The following is a 14,019-nucleotide window of genomic DNA, read 5'->3' as shown; positions in this document are numbered from 1 at the left end:
AGTCTCTGCACACACTGGGAGAGGCACCCAGAATTACAGGTGGGGCCTTGGAAGGGCTGTCAGGTGTACAGGGGGTGATCAGGAACTGAATCCTTGGAAATTGTCATTTTGTAGCACAGATTTGAGCCCTTGCAGACCCACAAAGACTGACTTCCATGCACATGTTGATATTTCTGTTTTCAGAACACAGAACCTTTCTAGAGCTGCTGAAATTCCTTTGCAGCTGCTGTCAGCCTTTCTGTAAATCTGAACTGTGAGTTATTTGGGTTATGTGGCTGACAGTGTTTGTCTGTGGAGCTCACACACAGTGCCTGCACAGCTCCTGTTTGTTTGCATAAATGTTACAAACAGAACTCAGGTAACTCCTCAGCAAAATCAAAGCAGATTTTGCTGATGGCTGTTGGATGCATTTTCCTGCTGCTCACTCCAGTTGTTTCATTCTTTTATCAGCAGTGACTCTGAGATCTGAGTGTTTTCTTTATGCAATGGAATGAATGATCTGATCTCCTAAATAATTTATTTTCTAATCCTGCACTTTTTGAGGCTGGAGATCCAGAACTCTGCCATGTGGGAAAGAGGATGGGTGATGTATTTTCCTTTTTCCCCTTCCAGAAGCTCCTCCCTCCAGCAGATTTCTCTTTTGATCCACAGAAACCTCAAAACTCTGGTCAAGGAATATTGGCTCATCTGCTGCCTGGTTTGTGCTTGCTGGGGCATAAAAGGAGCAGGGTGGCTCAAGAGGGAAAAGCAGCTGTGCCTGTGAAACAAATCAATCTGCCTCTTCAAAGTGCTCTGCAGCTTTGCCTTGTGGCTTTCATGGCACCCAGAGCTGGATGATTTCATCTTCTGGGTGATTGCTGATGTGGTGGGGTTCATTGCTCTGTGCTCACAGAGAAGGTTTCTCCCATCTCAGTTGTTTCATGCTCTGTGTGTGCTGATACCCACTTTTGGGGTGTTGGATTTTATAACTGACCTTTTGGAGAAACTTGCATTCCTCACATTATCAATAAAATAAATTTCCCATGGACTGCAGCACTGTAACTTCCCCTTTCATATGCTGTAGCTTTATAAAAACCACCCTGCACCCTGCACTCCAGGCTCCCTCATTCCTTGTCCCCTTTCCAGCCATCTCTCCTGCTCAAGGAATTTGTATCTCTAGGAAAACTTCCAGCTCAGTCCCAGCAGCTCTGAGTGGGAATGAGGTTTTAGTGGCATTCACTCCCTGGATCTGAGCTGGCAACAAAGCTGAACATTCCCAAATTACCTGTTCTGGTGGAAAGTGTCCCTGTCCATGGCAGGGGTGGCACTGGAGGAGCTTTAAGGTCCCTTCCAACCCAAACCATCCCACAATTCTGGGATATTTAAATTGGGATTTCCAGCTACTGAGGAAATCCTTTGTGGTCCCACTGGTCCAGTGTAGGATCAGGGAAGAGTTTGAGTTGGAAGAGACCTTCCAAAGGCCACCTAACCCCCAAAGGCCACCTTACACCTCCCACCATTCCAGGGTGGTCTAACCTGGCTTTGGACACTTTCAGGGATCCAGGAGCAGCCGCAGCTTCTCTGGGAATTTTATTACAGGGTCTGCCCATCCTCAGTGTAAAAACCTCCTTGTATCTGGTCGAAAGGAGCCCTCCTGCAGGTAAACCCACCCTCCCTTGTCCTGGGGGCCTGCTCAGAGCTGTGCCCCACCTTTCCTGTGACCCCCTTCAGGTACAGGAATGTTCCTGGAGCCTTCCCTTCTCCAGCTGAACACTCCCAAAGCTCAGTTTCTCCTCAGGGCAGAGGGGCTCCAGCCCTCAGAGCACGTTTGTGTCCTCCTTCCATTAATCCTGAACATTTCCCTGAAGTTCCAGGAATATCTGCAATGCTCCAGGCTCCCCTGGGGTCCCTCAGGGCCTCCTCAGAAATTCCCCTCACAGGGTTGGTGTGTGGTGAGACTTGGGTAGTTTTTTAATTCTATTTTTTACCACAGCTAATTTGATGAGGTTCCAAGAAAAGGAGCTGAACTCATTTATTCCTGTTGGGAACTTGGCAGAAGTTTTCAGCTGCTGGCATCAAGGACAAGGGCACCCAGCTCTCAGTGAACCCTGAGCTGAGAGCACTTCAAACCATCCACATATCCTCCAGCAAGGGCTGCAGTGCTCCCAGCTCTGCATTCTTCAAGCATTTTCCAATCTCCCTGCATTGCTCAAGCTGTGATTTTATTACCACTGGATGTGATTTTCAGAGAGTGACTTTTGATCGTGTCCCTGAGGGAGGCACTGGGTGTGTGCAGATCAGCCCTGCCTGCCCCAGGGCTGCCTTCCTGCCTGCTCTGCCTTCAAATGATGGCAAACCAGATATTAATCCTACCCACTGATATTAATCCTACCCACTGATATTAGTCCTACCCACTGATATTAATCCTACCCACTGATATTAATCCTATCAACACCACATTTGCATTGGTTTCATGCAACTTTTTGTCCCCTTTTTTTCCTCCACAACTGATTTTGAAGCTCTTTGGCAGCACTGACAGCACCAGGATGTGGATGGGAGATGAGGGGGAGTGGATTCCTTCTGTCAGGGTCCTCCATTTTCCAGATTACCTAAAGAATTGATCAGTGTACTTAAAAAAAAAACCAAACCCAAACATTTTCCAGCTTCTGGGCATGGATATTCACTGCTTATTTATTCATTTATTTATTCTGTAATAAAATAGTCCTGTTCTCACAGACTAGGCTGTATGATCCATAAATACCCTTGTAAAATAGATTTGTAGCATGTAACAGAATCGCTTAGAATATTCTGTGAAAATTCTTTTTTTGTTGTTGTTGCTGTTGATAGCACTTTCAGAACATTTACATCCTTCATCCTGACATTTTGAAATAGAACATTTTTTCCTACAGAGGTAAGTTTACAGCATCATCACAGTATTATAGCTTGTTTAAAAATACATACAGCAGAACTGGTAATTGCAAGCAAGCTGGAGACTTGAGCAGGGGGCTGGTGGCAACTTCACATGGTTCCTACTTTATAAAACAATGACATTTATTAATATTACATCCATCACTTGGTTAGAAAAGATTACTTAGATGTGCTACTCACAAGAAATCTGTCATTTTTCTGTGACATCACAGGACAGGCTATGGAAATAGAAACACTCCATGGTATGGGTGGTTTAAAAAGGTGGTTAATTAAAAAAAGGGGTTTAGGCTGTTTTATCCCTTAGGAATTTGAGTTCCATTAATACTGGATGTCCTTAATCCACTTGGGATGCCACAAGCAGCTCTCAGCACAGCCCTGGTGTGAAGGGAGCACTGAAATGTCACTGCAATGTGGCCCAGGATGGCAGCCCCAGCCCTGTGGGACCAGCACAGCTCAGCCCCCCTGGGTACCCCAAATCTACCTCTTCACTTTCTAGGGGCTCTGTGAAAGACTGAGAGCAACAGAGTGAAATTTGGAATATTTGAAATACTTGCAATACTGGAAATTGTGAAAAAATGTACAGAAAATTCTGGTTAAGGTTGGAATGGAGCTAAAAACTCCTCCCATTCCAGCCCTGCCATGGCAGGGACACCTCCCACTGTCCCCAGACTGCTCCAGCCTGGCCTTGGGCACTGCCAGGGATCCAGGGGCAGCCCCAGCTTCTCTGGGCACCTGTGCCAGGGCCTCCCCACCCTCACAGGCACTGCCAGTTTGCCCAGTGAGGATTAAAATGACAGAAGAGATTAAAAATACATCATTGCATTGGTTTTACTTTGCACAAATGAGACTAAATGTATAAATATATATATGTATATGTATAATAAACTGTAGGAAATCTCCAAACTGCTAACAACTCTTAGAAATGAGATAAAACAACGATGAGTTTGCTTGGAAATCCCAAATTTGCAGTTCTCTCACGATTTTCATTTGCAGGTAATTCAAGAGTCCTTCATCATGGTGGATCCTGGTTTCCTCGTTTTATGAAACAAGTTCAGGTGTGCTTTGGCAAATGCTCTTTTCTTGGTCTCTCTGATACTCCTCTTGTGCTTTCTGCAGTCTTCTCCCTCTGAGTTTCCACTTGTGGAAGCAGTAGGTGACGAGGGACGTCATGACCAGGGAGAAGAGGATGGCCAGCACCACGATGAGGGCGATGGTGGACGAGAGGGAGCCCTGCAGCTGCTCGCTCTCCGTGTCCCCGGTGGAGTTCACAGCAGCAAAGTTCTCGTACTCTGCTGGGGCCACAAGGGCAGCTCCAGGAGCCTCCCTCAGCTTGGGCCTCATTGGGACTCGGGAGTGTTCTCAGGATCCTGGAGAAGCAGATTCAGGAGTGCCCTGTCACATCCAGGAGCCACCTTTGGGTGCTGCAGGCATGGGGGACACTCAGCAGTGGAGAGCAGGAGCTGCAGCCTCCAGCACAGGTCAGCTCTATCCCAGGTGGGTCAGTTTTATCCCAGCTCTATCCCAGGTGGGTCAGCTCTATCCCAGCTTTATCCCAGGTGGGTCAGCTTTATCCCAACTTTATATCCCAGCTTTCTCCCTGATTTGGGTCAAGAATGTGCTGCTTTCTTCATCAGCTCAGCCAGCTGCCAGTTTGGGATTCCTTGTTTTCTGCAAGAGATAATTGGAGAAAATCCAATCAGTTTTCCACTGAGGCAGAGCTTGTCCCGGGGCTGAAAGCAAACCAAGTGCTGCAACAAGTGTAACTTTCTATCAGAGGAATTGTTTCAGTGGAAGATTTTTTTTCTTTCCCAAAATGTTCCCAGAAGAGAGGGAAATCAAAGGCCTGTTTTGTACATTACCCACAGTAACAAAATCAGCTGCAAATGGGAGTTCTGACATTATTGAAGGGGTTTCATTTCCCCTCTTCTATGTATCTGCTTTTGCACTGGGCTGGAGTTTGGGGTTAAATCCTCTGGAGTTTTAGTTATAGTGGGACCGAGGAGGTTTCCTCACTGATTGCAAATCTGGGATCTGCAGAAAGGTCCTGGGTGAAAAACCACCCGGATTAGTGGAGAGGTGAGCTCCCCTACAGGCACTGAGCTGTAAACTGAATTTAACCCCCCGCTCCCTTCCACAGTTCTGCTGGAATTTCAGAGACTTTTAAGTCATTTGCCTTTGATATGAGCTGTGTGTGACAAATCCTAAAAAATTCACTCATCTGAGCAGTTCTGAAGCCCAAAGCTGCTCTGCCCTCCCCATTCCCTCCCTGATCCAAATCCCATTTTGGAGTTAAACCTGAGGAACGAGGCTGCTCTGCTCTGGATTCCTGTTTCCAATCGGGACAGGGGGATTTGCCTCGGGATATTTTCCTCTGAGGAGCTGTAAGCACGTTCAGGGCTATTTATTTCAAACAACAGCTTGCTCCAAACCCCCTCCACCCTCCTCCCAAATGCTTGGAGGCCAAAATTAGGTTTCAGAGATCTTGGAGCATCATTGTTTGGAGATACTGTGTTTGATAGGATGCAGTTCATCCTCTTTATAGAAATAAAGTTCATCCCACTCAGGCTCACAGAGAACTGAGGGTCTCTTTTCCTAATTAACAGCACATTCTGATTAGTAATAACCACTGTTTATATAGCTCAGCGTTCTGTTGGTGCTAAAAGATGTAAATAACAGTTCCTGCCAGTTTGGAACAATATGTTCACAGAGTCAGAAATGGGGATTTTCAAGGGAGTTCAGAACTCAGATTTTGCTGAGGGAGAGCTGAAGGAAAGCTCATTTCACAGGAGGGACCCAGTGGCCCATCTTTGATGAATGTCTACAAGGGGCTCTGCTGGCAAGCCATGCATCAGGAGGGTGACAACACAACATTGCAGTGCTCCTTGTGTGTTCAACATCTCTCTCAAGCAGAAAGGAACTGCAATAAAAGCACTTGAGGAGCTGAGAAATGCTCTCTGATTTATGGAGCAGCAAAGTTCCCACCTGGCCAGGGAAATCCAGAGGGGAAAATGTCTCAGCCCAGGGGAATCTGATCTTGTCACACTTGCCTTGGCCTGGGTCTCATCTCATCTGTGCCCACAGCTCTCGGGTTCCTGGGGAGGAGAGAACAAAGCACAAAGTCACCATGGGAGCTGACTCTGTGCTGCTCCAGGAGGGGCAGGGTGGGTTTGTCACTGCACCACCAGGGCAGGAGGTGAAATACAAACCAAACCAGGAAAGCTTTTAAATCCCAAATCTGCAAAGCTCTGCTTGGGCTCGGCTGCACTTGGGGCGGGAAAGGGCAATTCTGGGCAAATCCCTTGGGAACAGCCCCTGAGGGCTCTGCTGAGCTGTGCTGTGACCTTGGAGTGACAGTGACCAAACCTGGGGGTCAGCAGTGCCACCTCTGCTCCCATGGGTGTCACAGCAGTGCCACCTCTGCTGCCTGAGGGCCAGGAATGCTCCTTGCTGCTGCTCAGGGATGGATTAGGGACTCAAACTGGAGAGGAAAGGCTGAGACAGCCCAAAAGTGCCATGCATGGCTGGAGGCTGGGCTGGTGTGGGCACAGGCAGGAGCAGGGCCCAGGGAGAGGCTCCTGCTGTGGGCATGGCAGGGGGGTGGCACAGGGCTGGGGGAGCTGCCCCTGGCACAGAGCAGCCTGGCAGGGCCAGCAGAGGGGCTGGGCTCCTCTCCAGAGCACAGGAACGTGGTGGGGTTCAGGGGTTCAGCCCTTGGGATAATCAGCTCCCATCCCACCCTCTGGAATCCTGCTGACACCATGGGCAGTCACATTTTCTGATAAATCCCTTGACCCAGGATTTTCTCCTGGGAAGCTGAAAAGCCTCAGAGGAAAAGGAAAACAATTCTTGTCTCATTTGCTTCTCCTGTGTTTGGCTCCTTTGGAATGTGTTTGGAGATTGTTTACCCACAGGTGATTGTTTCATTGGTTTCATGTGAGTTGTTTTCACTCTTTGGCCAATCATGGTCAAGCTGTGTCAGGGCTCTGGAAGGAGTCACAAGTTTTCATTATTATCCTTTGAACCTTTCTGTATTCTTTACTACAGTTTAGTATAGCATTATTTAATATAATATAGTATCACAAAATAATAAATGAGCCTTCTGAGAACATGGAGTCAGATCCATCATTCCTGCCTCCATCAGGGGACCCCACAAAATACAAGGGGCAGCACATCCTCAGGAGGCACTTCCCATTTAAATCCCCCAAACCTCCTCCTCTCCCAGGCTTTAGCTGAATTCCAGCAGCAGAGAATAAATAAAGCTGAGATTGTTTGCTTGACTTTGTGTGAGTCATAAGCCTTCAGTGGCTTTGGCCTGAGCACTGCAAACATTGCAATCAGGAGCTCAGGGCTGGGCACACTTAATTCCCATTAAAATATATTACAAAGATTCAAGTATTGACAAAAATAATGTGATTTTTTTAAATCTGGAAATATGTTAGAATAAACTTTTTGTGCAAGCACATTAGAATATCTGGAAGTTGAAATAATTTTTAAAGCTTTCAATGAACTAATCCTGTTTTACTCTGGGACTTACACAAGCTCAGGCTCTTGGTGTAGCACGTCCTTGCTTTGGGATGGACCTTCCTGCCCTGGCTCATGTTCCCTTGTCTTTTTTAGCAAGTTATAAAGTAAAGTACAACTCAGTACAAGATGGGGAAGACAAAATCTGCTCCTTGATTTGCAATATCCTTAGGACAGGCACTGTCTTCCTTTTGTTCTCCAAGTCTGACCTTTGAGAACCTCAGAGAGAAATAGATTTTTGAGGTTTTTTTACGGTTTTTGAGGGTGGAAAGTAAGAGAGGCTTGGAAGAGATTTGTGTGAGAGGAACAAAGGAAATGACAGTAAAAAAAGGCAGTGTCTCAAGATGAATTCAGGTTATTGGCATCTGTCAAATACTGAATTACTGCAAAGAGATAAGAATGTTCATCAACAGCTTTTTGATTTCCCTGGGAGTCCTGCCTTTCATTAGGGCAAACCTTGCCTCTGTTTGCCAGACATGGCAATAATGATGTTATCAGTGTTGCAGTCAAGACAGAAATGACAATTTGCACTGTGTTCCCCAAAATAAATAAATTTAAAAATCAAAATAATGTGTGGAAGAGCAGACTTCAGTTTTGCTGGATACGGTTTGGGGCTTTTATGTAGTTGGAGAAGTCTGGTTTTGATTTCAGTCTGAGTGGCTGAGTTCAGTGAATGTCTGGGAATTTCAGGTTTATTGGAGGGATGAAGGGCAGGAATCCAGTGAGCAGCTGGAGCTCCAAAGGGAAAAGCTGATGGCACATCCCTGACCCTGGGATAACTCAGGTTTATTGGAGGGATGAAGGGCAGCAATCCCAGTGAGCTGCTGCAGCTGATGGCACATCCCTGACCCTGGATAACTCAGGTTTATTGTAAGGATGAAGGACAGGAATCCAGTGAGCAGCTGCAGCTCCAAAGGGAAGCTGATGGCACATCCCTGACCCTGGGAATTTCAGGTTTATTGGAGGATGAAGGGCAGGAATCCGGTGAGCAGCTGCAGCTGATGGCACATCCCTGACCCTGGGATAACTCACACTTCCTGATCAGGACATCAAACCTGGGGAAAAGGAACAGCCCTGCTCTAAAGGAACACAAAAACAGCTTCCAAAGGAAAGGGAACTGCCTTGAAACCACAAACCCTCCTTGAGAGCTGATAGAAAAAAATCTCTTTGACAGCAGGAGAGCCTTGAGTTCTGTCTTTGTGTCAAATCTCCTCATCCTCTCCTCACTGTGCTCTTCCCACTGCTGAATTACTCCCTTCATTTATGTAACCCTAAATATATATTGATTTTTGAACATAGTTCCAGGCTTGCTTTCTTCCCTTTTGCCTTCAGCTTCCTTGTAAGTCTCCCCGCAGCCTTTCAAATTGCCTCTTCCATTTTAATTGCATTAGGGAAGAATGCAGCTCCTCTCTCTGCATTTGCATCTTTTTGATGTGAAAACACTGGGATGAAAGGTGTCCCCCATGCTTCAACCTGGGCTGGAAAGGGCCCTTTCTCCTCCTCCCCCTGAGCTGGAGACATCAACTCCAGCACTTGTGCTCAGATAAAAGGGAGTGGGAGCAGTGGGAGGGGAACAAGGAGGAGGAAGGGATGGGAGAAGGCAGAAAACGCTTGGAAAAACACAGGGAGATGTTTCAGCCTTGCTGCATCTTCTGTAAACTCATAGGAACAGAAGGCCAGGCTTTGAGAGTGTTTAAAATAGGCCCATAAATATATATGTATTTAATTTTGGATGGTTACATTCTTTTGGAAATCTGCAGGTTTCAAGTCTCCAAAGTGCTGCTGAATTTAATTCCTGGGGGGTTCTGTGTCCTTTGGGGTGTGTGCTGCTCCCAGGCACTGCATCTGTAGGGTCACTGGGTTTGTGGGTGCTCAACACCACAGATTTCCCTGCAAAGCCCTCACACTAAACCTCTTTGTGCTCTTTCTTCTGTAGCATTAATCTCCAAAGAGGAACTGAGATCTGGGTTCAGTTTTTCCAAGTGGTCACCCCTAGGATTATCTGCATAATTCCCTTGGGATTGCCCACAGTGCCAGAGCTGGCACCTCAGAGAAGGGCTGGAGCAGGCCAATTAATCTTTTAATTAAGTGCACAGAACTACAGCCCTGCTTTTACCCCAGTGAACAGGAAATCTCTGCTCTCCATTGCTGTTCACGTGCTCTGCCTTTGTTCTTCCTGAAGAAGAGGAAAAGGCTGGGAGGTTTGGGATCTCTCATTCCAGATCCACAAGCCAGGGGAAAGATGTGTGCTTATAAAAGGATCAGTGTCTGGTGGGATCCTCATTCTCCCTGGGCTGGGAGAACTCTGTGCACAACAAAACCAGGAAATTTCAGAGCAGAACCTGATCCCATCTTCCCTTTGTTTGGAGGATCCTGAACAAAACCACCCCTGGAGATTTCTGGGATCCACTTTTGGGAGCTGCTGTGGGCAGGGGCTGTGCTCAGCAGGGCCATAAATGTAATTTATGGCTGTGCTCAGCAGGGCCATCAATGTAAGGTGCTGCTTTCCTGGGGTTTGTTTCACAGAGGACCCATGTGAGGCTAATTCTGGTTTTCATTTTAGTCCAGTAATCCCTGATTAATCAAAGCCACAGGTGTGCCTGGCTTTAGGCTCTCTCTCAAGCTGATCTCCATCCCACTGATTTTACTGGTGACCTCTGATAGTTTAATGTGTTAATTTAGCCTAAGTGTGATCTGATAAACAGCAGCAGCTTTGAGGGTGTGATCACAGCCTCCTTCTCACTGCCTGCCTTGGCAAATCTCAGCTTTGCTCTGTGCAAAGTCCAAATCCCTCTGGAATGGTTCCTGTTCCAGGAGCAAACTGCACCCCAGCCATGGGTAGGCTGAACATTTGGTGGATTCCCTCCCTAAAGCAGCCTCTGGGAGGCTCCTGGACAGATATTTGAACCTTCTTGTCCAGGAAATGTGAGGAAAGTTTATTATCCTGAGCACTGGAATGCTCAGATGCCATTTTTAGAGTGGCTTTGAATCTCCATGAAATGCTCCCAGAGGTGTGAGGACTGAGCTGGCACAAACATGTGAGGAGGAGACACTGGGGATAATAATAATAATAATAATAATAATAATAATAATAATAATAATAATAATAATTTTCTCTAGGAAAGGGTTTGGTTTTTTCTCCTTTTAAGCTAGGAGAACAATGCTGTATCCAGGTGTTCCCTTCCAAAGAGGTTTCCCAAAGCTCTGTATTTGTTTTTCTCCAAGCAGCACCACTGTTCCTGCTTTTGGAGGGTGGATTTTCCTGCTCAGCCCAAGAGCACACCCTGAAAAATGGGGATTCTTTGTCCCTTTGAGGTGATATTTTGTGGTTCACTCACTGCTGATTTGCTTCAGACTCATTTTTTATGCTGCTGTTCCCCTCCCAAACCAGGGGCAGCTCCATCCTGTGATGGCAGAGGCAGCCTGGGAATTTCCCCTTGGTCCATGATTTAGGAGTTATTCTGTGCAAACACAAGCCCTGGGGTGAGCAGTCCCCAAACCTGCACTGAGCTTAAATTGCTCAGTGACTTTTTTTTTTTTCCCTCATTTGCTGTTTTTAAGCTCAGTTTGCCCCAAAGTTCCAGGATTTTGGAGCCAGGACAAGAAGTGCAGGTAGAGGTGGATGATTAATGGTTGAGTCAGAAGGAAAATGGAAACTAAATCTGTTTAGAGCTGAACTCAAATGAAAACCCCAAACCTAAGAATCCCCATAAAATACAACCAGGGCCAACCAATGGCCTTTTTGTTCAATTCTCATTTAGTGAGAATTCTCATTTTGTGCAGGTGAAGGAGGGATTTCATTCTGGCCTAATTGTGAAGGGATGAACAAATCAGATCTGGGTTTGTGTCCCCCTCCCTATTTAATCTCTCCTTTCCCATTTTCTCCTGCCCTACCAGGAGCAAGGATATCTATTACAGCTGGGACACTGCAGCCTTCCTCTTGGATCTAAAATCTGACTGAAACTCCTGCAGGAATAGATTTCTTTTTAAAAATATTGCAAAGGAGCCAGAGATTGTTTGAATGTTCCAGTTTTCATCCATCTCTTTTCAAAAGGAAACTCTGCTGCTCTTGATGAACAGGCCCAGTCTGGGACTGCAATAAATTCACTGCTCAGGGAATTTCACCTTTAAATTGTGCAGGAAAAGAAGAAGTTAAAGGGTGTGGGAGGGAGCAGGGGCTGGGAGGGGGAGTGATGAGTGTCAGTTTAGAGGCAGCTACTTTGTCTGTACATTTCTGGAATGAAATCACATTTCTTTTCCCACAGCACAGACTGGGCTCAGTTTCTGTGGGATTTGGGAGCTGCAGGTGAGCAGGAGCTGCTGCCCAGCTGTGCCAGCTGTGCCCAGCTGTGTGCCCAGCTGCAGCCCGGGGAGCTGAGCTGGTGAGCAGGGAATGGAGCCTGGAGCATCCCGTGCTGGCAGCACTGCCCCTCCTCTGGGCTGCCAGCCCCATTCCAGCCGGGAACAGTCCCGGTGTGGGCTCGGGATGGTGGGGATGGCAGCACTGCCAGGCTGGGAGGGCACGGGCACGCCAGGGCACAGCTCGGGGGCGGGAGGAGGGATGGGAGGCTCAGGGATGGAGAGCAGGGCAGGGGTGCCCAGGGGTGCCCGGCACAGCTCTGGGAGCGGGGATGCAGCTCAGGCAGGAGGGGCACCCGGTCCAGAGGGGCACACCTGGGCAAGAGGGGCAGGAGGGGCACACCTGGCACATCTGGGCAGGATCAGAAGGGGCACCCAGCCCGGAGGGGCACACCCGGTCCAGAGGGGCACACCTGGCACACCTGGGCAGGAGCAGGAGCCCGGTGGGGACAGGGAGCAGCCTGGGCTGGGGGCAGCGGGTGGGCAGGGCAGCCCTGGAGCCTGCCAGGGACCGTGCCAGTGGCTGGTACCGTGCCGTGCCAGTCTGGCCCGTGGCTGTCCTGGTGCCGTGCCGTGCCAGCTTCACAGCCCAGGTATCACCGTGCCGTGCCAGCCTTGCACGCAGGTATCTCAGTGCCGTGCCAGGCAGGTACCGCGCTGCCCAGTGCCGTGCCATGCCGTGCCAGCCTGCCCCGGTACCGTGCCGTGCCATTCACCGGCACACCGATCCCACGCTGCTCGGTGCTGTGCCGTGCCAACCCAGTGCCAGCCTCGCACACGGGATCACGGTGCCGTGCCAGCCGTGCCATGCCGTGCTGTGCCAGCCATGCCGTGCTGTGCCAGCCATGCCGTGCGGTGCCAGCCGTGCCGTGCGGTGCCAGCCGTGCCGTGCCATGCCGTGCCAGGCGTGTCCCCGCGGGCTGCGGGGCCGGGATGCAGCGGAGCATCCCCGGGCTGTGCCGCAGGCGCTGCCCGCGCCCCGCGATCGCCGCCGCTCCCCGGGAATCCCCGCATCCCTCCGGGCAGGGCACGGGGCTGGGGCTGGTTGGGCATCGCCCCGCGGCCCCTTCCTTCCCTCTGTCCCTCTGTCCGTCCGTCCCTCCGGCACAAAGGAGCCACCGCAGCCGCTCACTCACCTGCTCCGGCCGCGTCCTCCGGCAGCGGGGCTGAGTGCGGCTGCAGCCCGGGCAGGGAGCCCCGAGTCCGGGCAGGGAGCCCCGAGCCCCGCGGTGTCCCCGGTACCGAGCAGGGAGCCCCGGATCCCCGGGAGCCCCGATCCCCCCGGTGTCCCCGAGCCGGCGCTGCCGCAGCCGCAGCGAGCCCGGAGCTCCGCACACCCCCTCGGCAGCACCATCTGAGCCCAGCCGAATTTGTCAACTTTATTTAGGGGGAAGAATGGATCACATGGGAGCCTCACCGAGCGGGGAGGAGCGTGCGGTGCGGAATCAGGTCACCGCCAGAGAGCCGAGCCAGCCACGGCCACCGGCACAGAGCCGAGACAAAGGCAGGGAGCAGCCGGGAATTCAGCGGCTTTCTCCCCTTCTCTGCCCATTGAACAGGGAAATTTCGCGCTCCTTTCATCAGGTGAGCTTTCCTAATGAAGTAGGAAATAGCAATGTGAAAGGGATGTGCTCAGCTCCAGAGCGCTTTCGAGCACATCCATCCTGTCGAGCGTTTCTCAGCCTTTTCTTTGCCCGTTTCTGAGCACATCCATCCTCTCAAGCGTTTCTCAGCCTTTTCTTTGCCCGTTTCTGAGCACATCCATCCTCTCAAGCGTTTCTCAGCCTTTTCTTTGCCCGTTTCTGGCTGCATTGATCCAGCCCCAGAGAAATGGATGCTGGACCCATTCCCGAGCACCACATCCAACAGCCCAGGTGGAATATCCACCTCTGTCTCAAATCTGCATCTCTCTGTCTTTAATGTGCATCTCCTGCTCAGACAAAGGCTGGAGCTGCTGCTGATCCCTGCTGCCCCACGGGCTGAGGAATCCTTGGGCTCCTCCAGCCCCATTCCTGCTATTTCTCATTCATTAATGGCCAGCAAAGCCCCCAGGCAGAGGTCACACCAAATTTGAGCCCTGTGTGACTTTTAATACCATTGTTTATTCCATCAGCACACACTCCCAAAGAGCTGCCATGGGTTTGGGTTATTCAGAGGCCAGAATTCAAGTGTGGATCCCTAAATACACACGGATCTTGTGAAGGAGTGGGCCTGACTTTTATAGGTGCTAAG

The 14,019-nt window shown here is 49.6% G+C and overlaps 1 long non-coding RNA gene across 1 annotated transcript; it reads right to left on the bottom strand.

Annotated features, from left to right (window-relative positions):
- Positions 1–3,356: 3,356 nt before the first annotated feature.
- On the bottom strand, positions 3,357–12,994 carry LOC128945687 (uncharacterized). The gene is made up of 3 exons (XR_008483888.1): positions 12,924–12,994; positions 5,890–5,999; positions 3,357–4,575 (listed from the first exon to the last, which is right to left on the bottom strand). It is a non-coding gene; the product is annotated as an uncharacterized LOC128945687 (long non-coding RNA).
- Between the last annotated feature and the right edge of the window lie 1,025 nt (positions 12,995–14,019).

Source organism: Melozone crissalis, unplaced genomic scaffold (genome assembly GCF_028551555.1).
Source record: "Melozone crissalis strain CALT ecotype California unplaced genomic scaffold, PUWL_Pcris_2 ptg000068l_1, whole genome shotgun sequence".
Taxonomy (NCBI): Eukaryota; Metazoa; Chordata; class Aves; order Passeriformes; family Passerellidae; genus Melozone; species Melozone crissalis.
This window is presented reverse-complemented; position numbering and strand designations above follow the sequence as displayed.